This window comes from Somniosus microcephalus, chromosome 3, assembly GCF_052327205.1.
Source record: "Somniosus microcephalus isolate GS21.2 chromosome 3, FLI_Smic_1.0, whole genome shotgun sequence".
Taxonomy (NCBI): domain Eukaryota; kingdom Metazoa; phylum Chordata; class Chondrichthyes; order Squaliformes; family Somniosidae; genus Somniosus; species Somniosus microcephalus.
In genome coordinates this window covers 283,869,384-283,884,339 of record NC_140989.1, presented here as the reverse complement: position 1 = coordinate 283,884,339, position 14,956 = coordinate 283,869,384, and the positions used below count along the sequence as shown (strand labels likewise).

General features: G+C 48.2%; 1 protein-coding gene across 3 annotated transcripts in view; it reads right to left on the bottom strand.

Annotated features, from left to right (window-relative positions):
• Nucleotides 1-14,956, bottom strand: part of usp1 (ubiquitin specific peptidase 1) — a 171,275-nt gene that overhangs the window by 8,977 nt on the left and 147,342 nt on the right. The window lies entirely within an intron of this gene.

The following is a 14,956-nucleotide window of genomic DNA, read 5'->3' as shown; positions in this document are numbered from 1 at the left end:
CAGGATTCTTTACTGCTTGTGTTGGTGTTAATACATTGCAAGTACAGTTAAAATCTCAGTCATACTGGAGTACAATGGGCCCTTATTGTAATGTCAGTCATGTGATCCAAATTAACAGCATTGCAGAGGGATACTGCATTACATCAAGCCATGGTCAGTGTTTCGAGAAGGATTATGGTCCTCAATAAAGGAATAAAAAATAAGGTTCTTGAATTAACGTATTTAAAAAATATATTCATTCCTAATCATCATCCCCTCATTTTTAAAATTAAAATGTAAACATTAAAAATACAAAGCTTTTTTGATTTGGCAGAGTAGAAAGTTTGATGTTTTTCCTAGTGCATGCAACCCCTTTTTTGATGCACCTTCATTGCTTTTTTAAAAAAAAACATTTTCTCTTATGCCAGCTTGTTAGTTTGGGGCTGGGCAGGCCCCTCTGGAGATCTTGATTATGTCTTTTTGGGTTCAGAATTCTAAGCTGACTTTCCACCCATCCCTACACAACTTGACCAAAGAAAAGAATTATACAACCATGTGGTCCTGAATCAGCTGAGGAGAAAACCAGCTTGGTAAAGGACTCAAGCAGGAATGACTTTGGGTTGGGGGAAACAATGGTTCTTTCCAACTCACCTGCCGAATGTTACTTGACTGCTCACATGCTCCCTCACCCAGCAATCCTACCGACTATTCCTATATTACCACACTCTCGCACCCCATTCCCCAGATTACCCTCATGGAGCCTCTCGACTCTTCCTTAACCCCAAATCCTTGTATCATCTCAGTTACAGCCTAGGTTACTCCTTGCCTGACCCTCAGCCCCACTTTCTATAGCAACTACCCATATTTTAGCATTTCTCAGACAACCTCTCCCATTTTCCGACATACCCATCTTTTACCTTTCTACAGTGTAGTGTAAGTGAGTATATCAGTGAAAGGAACATGTGTGAGAGACATACAGAAGAGAGGAGTCAGATTAGAGGAGGCTTAAAGAGAAAGAAATAACGAGTAAGAATCTGACAATAATACAGAAAGAGAAAAGCAAAGAACTACAGTGGGGAAAGAAAAGCAGAGTTATTGGAGACACCAGCGGCAGCGGAGCATAAAACAGTGGGGGAAACAGCACCGACCTGATTGGAGACACCGGCGGCGGCTGAACCGTCGACGATTTCCAAACAAAAAACGAAGTGTAACGTCACAGGACAGCAGGTAGGTGATTGGTTGGTGAGTATTAAGGTTTTTTTAAATCTCTAACCTAGGACAGTGGTTTAAGCTAGGTGTGGGAAACTACAAAGTACTGTTAAATTTACAGCTTAACTAGTTAAACTATTAATATTACTATAAATAATCGTTGAATAAAGACTTTAACTAATTAATTAAGTAAATAAAATAAGGCTAGTCTAAGATATGGCAGGGCAGGTTGTGTGTCTGGACTGCAGTGTGTGGGAGTTTGTGGACAGCGAGACTGTCCTGAGCGAACACGTCTGTAGATGTCTCCATTTCGAATCTCTCCGGTTCAGAGTCATTGAGCTGGCATGTGAGTTAGAGACACTCCGACACATAAGCGAGGGGGAGTAATTTCTGGACAGTTTTATCCAGAATAGTCACACCCCAGAGGGAAGCACAGGTTCAGGAAGGGGAGGGTGTGACTGCTAGGGAGCCAGGTAGTGGGGATTTACAAGAGGTTGAGAAGGAGGTCCTGCAGACACTGGTCCTGTCCAACAGGTACGATGTACTCGCTACCTGTGAGGACAAGGAGAAAGACTGCAGTGAGGGCAGCCACAATGCAGACCAAGGCACCGTAACTTAAAGGTTGTCCAAGGGGAGGGGGGGGGGGGGGGGGGAAAGCAGAATAGAAATGTGGTAGTAATAGGGGACTCTATTATTAGGGGGATAGATAGCATCCTCTGCAGCCAAGAACAAGAATTCCTAAGGGTGTGTTGTCAGGGTAAGGGATATCTCACGACGGCTGGAGAGGAACTTGGAAAGGGAGGGGGTAAATCCAGTTGTCGTGGTCCATGTTGGAACAAACGACATAGGTAGGAACAGAGAGGAAGCCCTGCTGAAAGAGTTCCAGGAGTTAGGCTCTAAATTAAAAAGCAGGACCTCGAGGGTAATAATCTCTGCATTATTGCCCGAGCCACGTGCAAATTGGCATAGAAGCAGACAGATCAGGAGAATTAACACGTGGCTAAAGGGCTGGCGTGGGAAAGAGGGGTTCCTTTTCATGGGACACTGGCACCAGTTCTGGGACAGGAAGGAGCTGTACCGATGGGACGGGCTCCACCTGAACTGGGATGGGACCAGTGTCCTAGCAGAAAGGGTAAATAGTCAGGTGGCAAAGGCTTTAAACTAGTATGGGGGGAGGGATCTACAAGAAATGTAAGCAGCCTAAATATAAAAACAGGAAAAGTGAGCATAGGAAAGAATAAAGTAAGGGAGGACATTGACGGCAAGGGAGCAAATAGAGTTACAGGAGTCTAAGAAGATGGTTAACCATAAAGTGAGAAGAAATCCTACTAAAAATGAGTTAAGCTGTCTGTACAGTACAGGAAACTCTCGATTTACCGGCACCTAAATAACCGGAAATCTCTGTTAACCGGCAAAATTCAGGAGTAGGTTCAGGTAAGTTTTACTTCATATTAGTGGCAGTTCCTGGATCTGTGGCTGTGTAACTGGGGTTCCTGCACTTGTTGCTAAGCAACAGGGACGCTTGGTCTGTGGCCGGAGTTCCTGCACATGTTGCTAAGCAACAGGGAAGCCTGGATTTGTTGCTGTGTACGGAGCTCTCGTACCTTTTAGCAATACCTCTCTGTAATCCGGACTTTTTGATAAACCGGCACCACGCCAGTCCCGTATAATAGAGTTTCCTGTAATGCACACAGTATCTGTAATAAAACAGGGGAGCTGGAGGCAATTATGCATTGGGAGGAACCAGACATAGGGATTACTGAGACATGGCTACAAAAAAATCAGGACTAGAAACATAGAAAAATAGGAGTAGGCCATTCAGCCCTTCGAGCCTGCTCCGCCATTCAGTATGATCATGGCTGATCCTCTATCTCAATACAGGAAACTTTGGTTTATCCGGAGGTTAACTGTCCGGAATGCCCGAGCCACCAGCAAAAATCAGGAGCCGTTCCGTTAGGTTTTTTTTCTTTTCGCTGCTTTTTTTCCCCACCAGTCAGGCTCTGCAAGGTCTCGCTGAAGCTGTTGCTAAGCTACAGAGACGCTTGCAAGGTACGGCCGACTGTTTAGAAGCTGGGGTTTGTTGCCAGATACGGAGCTCAAAATCTCCGTATGTTTCAACATTAGCGCTGGTTTGTCCGGCAGTTTTGATGGGACGGCAACAGCTCGGTCCCGTCGGTGCCGGATAGCACAAAGTTTCCTGTACCATATTCCCGTGCTCTCCCTGTTCCTGGGACTAGGAACAGGGTCACTGGCAAGGCTTGGAAGCTAAGCAGAGCCAGGCCTGGTTAGTACCTGGAGGGGTGACCATCAGGGAAAACCAGGTGTAGGTGGTCACGGAAGGAGCCCCGAGGAGGAGCGGTTGGTGAGAAGGTCACGGAAGGAGCCCCGGGAGGGGCGGCTGGTGAGCAGGCCCGGGCGTTGGGCTGAAGATTGTCGGACAGGAGGAATGGCGGAAATGAAATGGCGGCGCGCACAGACGCAGCGGCTTTGCTTCTCCCAGGACGGTGCTATTTACGTTTAATGTTAATGTTATTTGTACTGGACTCATGGGAGCTTGCAAGATCACATTTCGTTGTTCATGTACTTGTGCATTGTACAATGACAATAAAGTTGAATTATTATTATTATTATTAATACCTTGATGCTTTTTGTGTCTAGAAATCTATCTATCTCCTTCTTAAATATATTCAGTGACTTGGCCTCCACAGCCTTCTGTGGTAGAGAATTCCACAGCTTCACCACCCTCCGAGTGAAGAAATTTCTCCTCATCTCAGTCCCAAATGTCCTACCCCATATCCTGAGACTGTGACCCCTCGTTCTAGACCCCCCAGCAAAGGGGAAACATCCTCCCTGTATCCAGTCTGTCTAGCCCGGTCAGAATTTTATACGTTTCAATGAGATCCCCTCTCATTCTTCTAAACTCTAGTGAATACAGGTCTAGTCGACCCAATCTCTCCTCATAAGACAGTCCTGCCATCCCAGGAATCAGTCTGGTGAACCTTTGCTGCAATTCCTCTATAGCAAGTATATCCTTTCTTAGGTAAGGAGACCAAAACTGCACACAGTACTCCAGGTGTGGTCTCACCAAGGCCCTGTACAACTGTAGCAAGACATCCTTGCTCCTGTACTCAAATCCTCTTGCAATGAAGGCCAACATACCATTTCCCCTCCTAACTGCTTGCTGCACCTGCATGTTTGCTTTCAGTGATTGGTGTACAAGGACACCCAGGTCCCTTTGTACATCAACATTTCCCAATCTAGCACCATTTAAATAATACTCTACCTTTCTGTTTTTCCTACCGAAGTGGATAACTTCACATTTATCCACGTTATACTGCATCTGCCATGTATTTGCCCACTCACTCAACTTGTCTAAATCGCCTTGAAGCCTCTTTGCATCCTTCTCACAACTCACAATCCCACCTAGTTTTGTGTCGTCAGCAAACTTGGAAATATTACATTTGGTTCCCTCATCCAAATCATTGATATATATATTATGAATAGCTGGGGCCCAAGCACTGATCCCTGCGGTACCCCAGTAGCCTGCCACCCCGAAAAAGACCCATTTATTCCTACACTCTGTTTCCTGTCTGCTAACCAATTTTCAATCCATGTCAGTATATTACCCCCAATCCCATGTGCTTTAATTTTGCACACTAACCGCTTATGTGGGACTTTATCAAAGGCCTTCTGAAAATCTAAATACACCACATCCACTGGTTCTCCCTTATCTATTCTACCAGTTACATCCTCAAAAAACTCCAGTAGGTTTGTCAAACACGATTTCCATTTCATAAATCCATGTTGACTTTGTCTAATCCCGTTGATATTTTCTAAGTGTCCTGTTATCACATCCTTTATAATAAACTCTAGCATTTTCCCTACTACTGATGTTAGGCTAACCAGTCTGTAGTTCCCGGTTTTCTCTCTCCCTCCATTTTAAATAGTGGGGTTACATTTGCCACCCTCCAATCTGCTGGAACTGTTCCATAACCTATAGAATTTTGGAAGATGACAGCCAATGCATCCACTATTTCCATGGCTACCTCTTTTAGTACTCTGGGATGCAGATTATCAGGCCCTGGGGATTTATCAGCTTTCAGTTCCATTAATTTCTCCAGACTAGGAATTAAACATTGCAGGGTATAACATATTTAGAAAAGATAGAGGGGGAAAAAGGGGAGGTGGAGTAGCTGTACCTATTCGGGATAACATAATGGCAGTAGAAAAAAGGGATGTAGATATCAACAAGACAAAAATAGAATCCATATGGATAGAGATAAAAGATAATAAAGGATCAATCACACTAATAGGCATAGTCTACAGACCACCTAATTGTGGAAGGGAGGTGGAGGAAGAAATAAACAGACAAATTAGAGAAATGAGTAAAAAACATAGAATAATAATCATGGGGGATTCCAACTACCCCGATATTAATTGGACAGAAGAGGTAGGTAAAGGGGATAAGGGAATAGAGTTCCCACAATGTGTACAGGACTCCTTTCTAACCCAATATTTAAAAAGCCCAAAAAGGGAGGATTCGCTATTGGATCGAGTTATGGGGAATGAGCCAGAGCAGATAAGAGAAGTAAAGGTCAGGGAACATATAGGCAATAGTGACCATAATATAATATGCTTTATTATGATAATGATAAGAAGGACATAAGTATAACAAAAACCAGGTTAATAGATTGGAGAAAAGTTGATTTTGAGAGGCTGAGAATAGAACTTGGGAAGATAAAATGGGCAACAATATTGACAAACAATGATGTAGAACAACAATGGGAAACATTTAAAACGGTGTTCAACAGAGCAGGAACAATATATTCTGCTAAAAGAAAGGAACAAACTAAACACTAATGAGACTCCATGGATGAATAAAGCCATAGGGAACAATTGAGGGTAAGGAAAGAGGCATATATTAAGTACATAGACAGCAGGACAGTGCACGATAAGGGAAATACGAAGAGATTAGGAGAGAAGTCAAAAAAACAATTAGGAAGGCAAAGATGAACTATGAAATTAAATTATCAAGGAACATAAAACAAAACAGTAAAATATTTTACAGGCACATCAATAAAAAAGGAAGTAAAAACAGAAAATGCTGGAAATACTCAGGTGGTCAGGCAGCATCTGTAGAGAGAGAAACAGAGTTAATGTTTCAGGTTGATGACCCTTTGTCAGAACTGGAAAAAGTTGGAGATGTAACAGGTTTTTAAGCAAGTGTAGGGGCAAGGAGAGGGGGAGGGGAGAGGAGAGATTAAGAGACAAAAGGGATGATGGTACAAGGCAAAAGGAGATGGTAATGGGACAAGTTAAAAAACAAAAGTGCCTAATCGAAAGATGAGGTGCTGTTCCTTGAGCTTATGTTGAGCTTCACTAGAACAGTGTAAGAGGCCGAGGACGGAGAGGTCAGAGTGGGACTGGGGGCGGAGAATTAAAGTGGCAGGTGACCGGAAGTTCAGTGTCAGCCTTAAGGACTTGAACGGAGGTGTTCTGCAAAGTGGTCGCCCAATCTGTGTTTTGGTCTCCCCAATGTAGAGGAGACCGCATCATGAGCAGCGAAAACAATATACTAAATTGTAAGTACAACAAGTAAATTGCTGTTTCACCTGGAAGGAGTGTTTGGGGCCTTGGACAGTGGGAAGGGAGGAGGTAAAAGGGCAGGTGTTGCACCTCCTGCGCTTGCACGGGAAGGTGCCGGGTGAAGGGGTGTTGGGGGTGATAGAGGAGTGGACCAGGGTGACGCGGAGGGAGCGGTCTCTTCGGAATGCTAAAAGGGGAGGCGAGGGGAAGATGTGGTGGGATCATGCGGGAGGTGGCGGAAATAGCAGAGGATGATTCACTGAATGTGGAGGCTGGTGGGATGAAAGGCGAGGACAAGGGGAACCCTATCGTGGTTCCGGGAGGCACTTTACAGCCTTCTGGACTCAACATGGAGTTCAACAATTTCAGACCATAACCTCTGCTCCTATCATTTTCATCTCTCTCTCTCTCGCACATGGCAGCTGTCGATCATACTGCCATTGCCATTTACACTTCATCTAGAGTCATCTTTTGTTTCTTAACTTGTCCCATTACCATCTCCTTTTGCCTTGCACCACCATCCCTTTTGTCTCTTAATCTCTCCTGCCTTCCATCCCATCACAGACCTTCCCTTTTGTTCTTTCCTCCCCTCCCCCCGCCCCTACACTTGCTTAAAAACCTGTTACATCTCCAACTTTTTCCAGTTCTGCCGAAGGGTCATTGACCTGAAACATTAACTCTGTTTCTCCCTCTACAGATGCTGCCTGACCCGGAGTATTTCCAGCATTTTCTATTTTTATTTCAGATTTCCAGCATCCGCAATATTTTGCTTTAATAAAAAAGGGAAGGTTGGGATGGGAATAGGGCCATTAAGGGATAGACAGGACAATACCACAGGTAACGCTAGGGAGATGGCAGAAATATTAAATCATTATTTCGCTTCGGTATTTACCAGGGAGATAGAACAGGTGGACATGACATTGGATGATGAGATGAGTAATAATATAAGTGCATTTAAAATAAAAGAGGGGATATATTAAATAAACTAATCAAACTCAAAGAGGATAAAACCCCTGGATGGATTGCATCCCCGCATTTTAATAGAATCTAGGGAAGAGATAGCAGAGGCATTACTACACATATTTACTAATTTGTTAGAAAAAGGTGTAGTGCCAGAGGACTGGCGGATAGCTAACGTAATACCTATATTTAAGGGGGATAGAACATGTCCAGGGAATTATAGACCAGTCAGCTTAACATCGGTGGTAGGAAAAATAATGGAATCTCTGCTAAAAGAGAAAACAGAAGAACATCTAGAAATGAAAAGTGTAATAATGAATAGTCAGCATAGATTTCAAAAGGAAAAATCTTGCTTGAGCAACCTTATTGAATTTTTTGAAGCGGTAACAGAGAGAGGAGATAATGGTAATGCAGTAGATGCAATTTATCTAGATTTTCAAAAGGCCTTCGATAAGGTACCCCATAATAGACTTATGAATAAGGTCAGAGAATGCAGAGTCAGGGGACAAGTAGCAGAATGGATTGCTAGCTGGCTTCAAGACAGAAAGCAGAGAGTGGGAGTAAAGGGTAGCTATTCACAGTTGCAGCAAGGGGTATGGGGAGAGAGCAGAAATGTGGTATTGAGATAGAGGATCAGCCATGATCATATTGAATGGCGGAGCAGGCTCGAAGGGCCGAATGGCCTACTGCTGCTCCTATTTTTCTGTTTTCTATGTTTCTAAGGTGGGTAGTGGTGTTCCACAAGGATCAGTGCTGGGACCACTGCTGTTCACAATTTAGACTTTGGAATCAAAAACACAAATTTCTAAATTTGCAGATAATACCAAATTGGGGGGGGGGATAGTCAATACTGAGGAGGACTGCAACAAATTACAGGAGGACATTAATAAACTTGCAGAATGGGCAAATAATTGGCAAATGAAGTTCAACACAGATAAATGTGAGGTATTACATTTTGATAGGAAGAATAGGGAGGTCACTTATTACTTGGAGGGTGCGAGTCTAGGTGGGGTAGAGGAACAAAGGGATCTCGGAGTACAAATACACAAATCACTAAAAGTTGCGACACAGGTTAGCAAGGCCATTAAAAATGCAAACCAAGCACTAGGGTTTATTTCTAGAGGGATAGAATTGAAAAGTAGGGAAGTTATGCTAAACTTGTATCGAACCTTGGTTAGAACACACTTGGAGTGCTGCGTACAGTATGGTTGCCATATTATAAAAAGGATATAGAGGCACTGGAGAGGGTGCAGAGAAGATTTACAAGGATGATACCAGAAATGCGAGGGTATACATATCAGGAAAGGATGAACAGGCTGGGTCACTTCTCTTGAAAACAGGCTGAGGGGTGACCTAATAGAGGTCTTTAAAATTATGAAAGGTTTTGATAGATGGATAGAGAGAACGTTTCCACTTGTGGGGAAGAGCATAACTAGAGGCCATCACTATAAGATAGTCACCAAGAAATCCAATAGGGAATTCAGAAGAAACTTCTTTACCCAGAGTGGTGAGAATGTGGAACTCGTTACCACAGGGAGTGGTTGAAGCGAATAGTATAGATTTAAGGGGAGGTTGGACAAGCATACGAGGGAGAAGGGAATCGAGGGTTACACTAATCTATATATATAAAGCGGCTCTTCTGTCTGTCTGTCTGGTCTCTATACGTTTGGAAGTTACAGAGCGTACCGACGCACGCGTCGCCTCAAAAGAAAGCTTGCGATTCCGGACCGGTCATAGGCGTATTTACGTTTCGGCCGGACAAAAGTCCCGCCCGCGGTATCCCAAAAACGTTCAGCGTTCCGCTCATTAGCATCTCATTAGCGACCGTGTGATGTCGAGGTCTTCCTACAGTTGAGTGTCGAGTGACTCGACGATTGACCAATCCTACGCTTCGGTGACCTGACCGGTCGACCAATCGGTGCGTGTGTGGGCGGGCCTTATCCTTCTGAACCGAGGTGAGTGGCCGCCATCTTGATTTTCCACGATTTTCCCCCCCACACTTTGTGTGTGTTAGGGAACTAAGGTAAATATTTCAATTATGTGTTAGGCAATTAATTAACAATTTATTTGAGTTTTATATTGTGTTTAGCAACCCCACCTCCTCACCCTCGCGCAGGGGGGACTCGGGGCCTGAAGCTGAAAAAATTTCTCTCTCTCTCTTTCTTCCCTCTCTCTCTCTCCTTCTCCTCTTCCCTCTCTCTCCTTCTCCTCTTCCCTCTCTGTCTCTCTCTACTTCCCCCTCTCAGGTGTCGCGGACGGAGCGCGGGCGCGCCGCCCGAAGTTTCCCGCTCGCTAACGGCCTTGCCGGCTCCCGCGGGCCGCTCGCACTGACCGCGCATGCGCCGCCCGCACTGACCGCGCATGCGCCGCCCGCACTCACCGCGCATGCGCCGCCCGCACTCACCGCGCATGCGCTGCCCGCCTGCCCGCAGCGGCCGTCCATCAGCCGCGCGATACGCGGGGGACCTCAGCAACGGCACCGGACCTCAGGCGCTAGGCAGGGGGAGGGGCCGGAGAGAGGGACAGAGGGGAGTGGGGGAGCGGGGGAGGGGAGGGGTGGGGGGGAAGAGGGAGACAGGGGAGGGGGGGGGGAAGAGGGAGACAGGGGAGGGAGGGAGGGGAGGGAGAGAGGGGAGGGAGGGATAGGACAGGGAGAGGACATGACAGGGAGAGGAGGGACACACAGGGGCAGGGAGACCAAACACCCCAAAATTGCCCTCGCAACGCGGGGCTCCCCAGCTAGTATATATATAAATCGGTACTTCTGTCTGTCATCGCGTGTGCGTCTGTCGGGTATGCGCTCGAAAGTTACAGGGTGTACCTACGTGCGCGTTACCTCCAAAGAAAGCTTACGCTTCCGAGACGGTTTTAAGCGTATTTACGTTTCGGCCGGGCTAAAATCGCGCCCGCGGTATCCCAAAAACCTTCAACATTCCGCTCATTAGCATCTCATTATCCGCTCATTAGCGACAGAGTGACCTCGAGCTCGACCAATCGTACGCCGGGTTGCTGGCGTGTGCCGCCGGGCCAATCGGTGCGTGTGTGGCCGGGCCTTATCGTTCTGAACCGAGGTGAGTAGCCGCCATCTTGCTTCCATTCTTTTTCCTGCTTTCTGCGTCTTTCTTTTCAAATATACATTTCCAGCAAAATAAAATTCAATTTATTAAATTCTTTTAAAATAAATCACTCATTTGTAAATATTTTATCTAACCTGAACATTCTTTTTCCTACCTTTGCCCGTTTTTTTCTTAGGCCCTGAAAGCCTGGGCCTTTCTTGCCCAGCCAGGCCCGAGCTAGGGCTTCTGCTAAGCTCCTCACCACCCTCCCCGCCACGCGTCACGTTACCCGGGGCAACGGCGTCAGCCACGAGGGTCAGGGTGCGCGTGCAGCAGGAGCAGGTGAGACGCGGCGTCTCTGTTCCGCGCTCGGCTCGGGTGGGGCTCGGCCGCCTCTCAGAGCCGCAATCGGGCTCGGCCGGGGGGGGCGGGGCTCGGCTGCCGGCCGTCTCTCAGAGCCGCAATCGGCCTCGGCCGGGGGGGCGTGGCTCAGCCGCCGGCCGTCTCTCAGAGCCGCAATCGGGCTCGGCCGGGGGGGGGGGGGGGGGGCTCGGCCACCGGCCGTCTCTCAGAGCCGCAATCGGGCTCGGCCGGGGGGGGGGCGGGGCTCGGCCGCCTGCCGTCTCTCAGAGCCGCAATCGGGCTCGGCCGGGGGGGGGGGGGGGGCTCGGCCACCGGCCGTCTCTCAGAGCCGCAATCGGGCTCGGCCGGGGGGGGGGGGCGGGGCTCGGCCGCCTGCCGTCTCTCAGAGCCGCAATCGGGCTCGGCCGGGGGGGGGCGGGGCTCGGCTGCCGGCCGTCTCTCAGAGCCGCAATCGGCCTCGGCCGGGGGGGGCGTGGCTCAGCCGCCGGCCGTCTCTCAGAGCCGCAATCGGGCTCGGCCGGGGGGGGGGGGGGGGCTCGGCCACCGGCCGTCTCTCAGAGCCGCAATCGGGCTCGGCCGGGGGGTGTGGGGGCGGGGCTCGGAGAGCGGGGCTCTCGGCCTGGGCCCCCCCCGCCCCCCCTCTTCCGCCTCCCCTTCTCCCCCTTCCCGCCCCCCCTTCTCCCCCACCGCCCCTTCCCCCCCTCCCTTCCCCCTGCCCCTTCCCCCACCATTTCCCCCTCCCTTCCCTTCCCCCCCTCTCTTCCCGCCCTCCCTTCCCCCCCGCTCTCTTCCCCCCACCCGCTCTCTCTCTTCCCCCCAGTCGCTCTCTCTCTTCCCCCGTCGCTCTCTCTCTACCCCCCAGTCGCTCTCTCTTTTCCCCCCCAGTCGCGCTCTCTCTCTCTCTCTCTCTTCTCCATCCATCCCCCCCCCCCCCCCCCCCAAGTCGCTCTCTCTCTCTCTCTCTTCCAACAACATGCCCTCGAAAAAGCCTCGGCACCGCCGGGCACTTCAGCTAGTAGATTTATATGAGGAAAGATGGGAGGAGGCTCAAATGGAGCATAAACGTCGGCATGGACTGGTTGGGCCGAATGGCCTGTTTCTGTGCCGTATATCCTATGTAGTTACAAGAGGGATATATGTTGTAGTCCATAAGAAATGCCACAGAAGAACTATACTATCATGCACTGCATTATACAGTATAATGCTATTATAAAATCACCACAGGAGATTTTTTTTAAATCTGTTTGTTGTATTCCACCTGGTCCATAATTTTTTTTTTTTTTTTTAAGACAAGTTTAAATATAAATTTTAAGGTTCCCCTGATGGCTCAGCAAACTTCTGCAGTGAGTAACAGAGACAGAGAGAAGAGGAGGACCAGGTTCTATCCCTGATCTATGATGTTCATGATCTCAGCTGGGGTGCTAGGAGGGTTACTACGATTGGCTTCAGTGCTACTGGGATAGGTGGAAAAACTACATTCTAGCAACCCTTGTTGGGTGTTGGACAAGGACAGGATTGGGCGAGGCTGTGATTCCCCTGTGGTTGAACAGCCTATTGACACTCGCAGATGAAGAATAGCTACTTGGGCAAAGTAGCCTAGGGTGCCCATGGAATTGCGCTCCAGTGAGGGGTAAATGGCTTCAGATTATTATTATTTTTTTATTTTTTTTAATTTTTTTTTGAGGGTGGTGGGGTAAATTGTTGGAAAGTGAAATTAAAAAAGTGAACTTCACAACCCACCCTCCCTCATGCCATTTCCAAGGCTGGGTACTAAAATAGCATTTCTGAGTGCTCAAATGTGAAGTTTCTATGTCAGTATCTAAAACAAGTGCTGAAAAAAAAAAATCACACTTCAGTGTCCAGCCTTGGAAATAACAAACATGGTGGTTCCAGGTGGTGTGCAAACATATAATAGTTTATTAGGAGTAAATATTGAGGGGAAGAGGAAGATTAAGAAACTATTTTTTGAACAAGTTTTCAAAGATAAAAGCCTTATCCCAGAATATTCCTTCAATGCAGAACCTTGATGATACAATTTTTGTACTAATAACATGGCGGAAGAGATAGTGAAAGGGCTTGCCATAATTTTCCAATCTTCCCTAGATGCGGGGGAGGTGCCCAAGGATTGGAAAGTGGCAAATGTAACACCATTGTTCAAGAAAGGGTGTAAGGATAATCCTAGTAACTACAGGCCGATCAGTTTAACATCAATGGTGGTTAAAGTTTTAGAAATAATCAAGGAAAAAATTAACGGGCATTTGGAGAGGTTTAAGCTAATTAAGGAGAGCCAACACGGGTTTGTAAAAGGAAGATCGTGTTTGACTAATCTAATTGAATATTTTGATGAAGTAACAAGAGAGGATTGATGAAGGGAATACAATGGATGTTGTCTACATGGATTTTCGGAAAGCGTTTGACAAAGTACCACATAGAAGGCTGGTTAACAAAATTGAGGCTCATGGAATAGGTGGGTCAGTGGCAGCTTGGATAAGGAATTGGCTTAAGGACAGAAAACAGCGAGTTGTGGTAAATGGCTGTTTTTCAGACTGGAGGATGGTAGACAATAGTGAGCCCCAAGGGTCAGTGCTGGGGCCACAGCATTTTTTGATACATCTATCTATCTATCTATATATAGCTGGGGAGCCCCGCGTTGCGAGGGCAATTTTGGGGCGCTTGATCTCCCTGCCCCTGTGTGTCCCCCCCTCTCCCTGTCATGTCCTCTCCCTGTCCTATCCCTCCCTCCCTCCCCTCCTCTCCCTCCCCTCCTCTCCCCCCCCCACCCCCTCCCCTCCCCCGCTCCCCTCTGGTCCGGGCCCCTCCCCCTGCCTAGCGCCTGAGGTCCGGGTGCCGTTACGTTAGCGGCCGTGCGGGGCCTAGCGCTTAAGGCGCGGTCGGGTTCTGAGGCCGGGACGGACCGGAGCGGAGGTCCCCCACGTATCGCGCGGCTGATGGACGGCCGCTGCGGGCGGGCGGCGCATGCGCGGTCAATGCAGGCGGCGCAATGCGCGGTCAGAAGCGGGCGGCGCGAGGCGGCCCGCGGGGGAGCAGGCAAGGGCGGCTTGGCGGCCCGTTAGCGAGCGGGAAACTTCGGGCGGCCCGCCCGCGCTCCGTCTGCGACACCGTGAAACCTGAGAGGGGGAAGTAGAGAGAGACAGAGAGGGAAGAGGAGAGAGGGAGAGAGAGGGAAGAGGAGGAGAGAGAGAGGGGGAAATTTTTTGAGCTTCAGGCACCGAGTCCCCCCGCGCGAGGGTGAGGAGGAGGGGGGGGGGGGGGGGGGGGGTTGCTAAACACAATATAAAACTCAAATAAATTGTTAATTAATTCCCTAACACATAATTCAAATATTTACCGTACTTCCCTAACACACTGAAAGTGTGTGGGGAAAAAATCGTGAAAAATCAAGATGGCGGCCCACTCACCTCGGTTCAGAAGGATAAGGCCCGCCCACACACGCACCGATTGGTACGACCGGTCAGGTCACCGAAGTGTAGGATTGGTCAATCATGGAGTCACTCGACACTCAACTGTAGGAAGGAACCGCGTCGTCCGATTGGTCGACCTCGACGTCACACGATCGCTAATGAGATGCTAATGAGCGGAAGGCTGAACGTTTTTCGGATACCGCGGGCGGGATTTTCGTGCGGCCGAAACGTAAATACACCCTATGGCCGGTCCGGAATCGCAAGCTTTCTTTTGAGGCGACGCGCGCATCGGTACGCTCTGTAACTTTCAAACGTATAGAGAAACGGACAGACAGACAGACATCGGGACAGACAGAAGAGCTCTTTTATATAATACTAGCT